Below are 1,896 nucleotides of genomic sequence, written 5' to 3'. Positions count from 1 at the left end.
ACTTATTGGAGTAATTGCCCTTACTATATCAATTTTAATTTTATATACCCTTCCCCTTATTAAATCCATTTACTCTAGTTCTTCATCTATAATTTTATCTAACCAACTAATATTTTGAATATTTATTAATACATTTATTAATATATTTATTAACTTGAGCGGGCGCCCAATTAATTGAAGATCCTTACATCCTTATTAGCCAAATTACTATAACTTAATAAATTATTATAACTTTACTATAACTTACTTCTTATTTTTCACCCTCTTACCCCTAAACTATAAAATATGAAAATTTATTATTTATTTATAAATTTAATTTCTTTCTCTTTATCCTCCCTTTAACTAATAATTATTAAATAATTACTTAAATCATATATTTAATCCCTTAATTTCCTACTTCCCTATTCCCATTATATTATCTTAAACTTAAATTTCTACTCTTACGCTATATTCTAACAAACTCTTTCCCTAACTAATAACTCTTTATGTGTATATTATTCGCATAATATTTTTACATTATTAACTATAAATTATCTTACTATTTTTAATTTACTATATATTTACCATTATTATATATTATTTCATTAAATTATTTAAATATCTTTAACTTATCTTAAAAATTTATATATATATCAACATTTAAATATATTTCAAATTAATGATCTTGAATAAGTTTATGTTTTGAAAACATATTAAAGAAATTTAAATTTTCTATTAATTTATTATTATATAATAAATTAATAGAAAATTTAATATATACTAATTGTAACTAAATATGGAACTTCTTGTAGGGAGGATAGTACAATCAAAATCAGTAATTGTTAATGAACAACGCTTCATTGATAACTGAGTTTATTAAAATAAAATATTATAAAAGTTAATAACTCGTTGTACGTCTCCTATTTGAGTCAATATAAGACTGTTCATAAACACCGCATTGCCAACCGCGCCCCCCATAAATACTGATTATAAACTTACGGTTATAAATCTCCACTACCTTGGTCATGTGGTGGAGGTTTACTTTCCATCGATAGAGCAATTGATTACATATTCGATTGATACATATTAGATTTCAAGCCATTGATGAAATCTTTCATCAGACATCAGGAGATAATTGATCTTTGGTATGCTTCTTACATTTATATTTATATATTATGTTTGTACATGGTTTATATATATATATATATATATATATATATATATATATATATATACACACACATATGTATATATGGATTATATATATAATATATATTTATATAAACTATATATATTATTAAAAATTTTTTAATTGATATTTTATTAAAATTTAGTTAATATATATTTTGCAGGTCACGTGAGTTTTTAGATGTAGTTCCAGAAATGGCCAGGAAATGAGCATGATAGTCGTATATTCCAGAATTCACATATATAGATAACGTGAATTAGACCGGATGTTAATCGGAGATAGTGGATATTATTCTTCTTTACCGTTTCTATTAACAATTAATAATCCTGCCAATGATAAGGAAGAAAGATTTGATATATACATATAATTTAAAATTACAATTCTAGCAATAATAATATTAGTCCAAATATATATCATTGATTATATTTTTTACAGATATATTATAATATGACTTATAGAAAAACACGAAGAATCATCGAAAGGACCTTTGGAATTTGAAAACGTAGAGTCTCTAGTTTTTCAAGAAGCCTTCAAACAAAATTAATAACATTTACAACAATTGTTAAAGCATGCGTTGTTCTTCACAATTTCTCATTAATGGTATTATGAAGAAAGAAGAAATAGAAAATATAAATCAAAATGACGAAGTTCCGCTACTTCCACCTCACTGGCAACCAGGAAACGGCTTCTTTGTGCGAAATGCTATTATCGAATGATTGTTTAGATGA

General features: G+C 23.9%; 1 pseudogene; it reads left to right on the top strand.

The window, feature by feature from the left end:
- The first annotated feature begins 485 nt into the window (after positions 1 to 485).
- LOC105626201 lies at positions 486 to 1,896 on the top strand (annotated as a pseudogene).

The sequence above is a fragment of the Atta cephalotes genome (assembly GCF_000143395.1).
Source record: "Atta cephalotes unplaced genomic scaffold scaffold00004, whole genome shotgun sequence".
NCBI lineage: Eukaryota > Metazoa > Arthropoda > Insecta > Hymenoptera > Formicidae > Atta > Atta cephalotes.
This window is presented reverse-complemented; position numbering and strand designations above follow the sequence as displayed.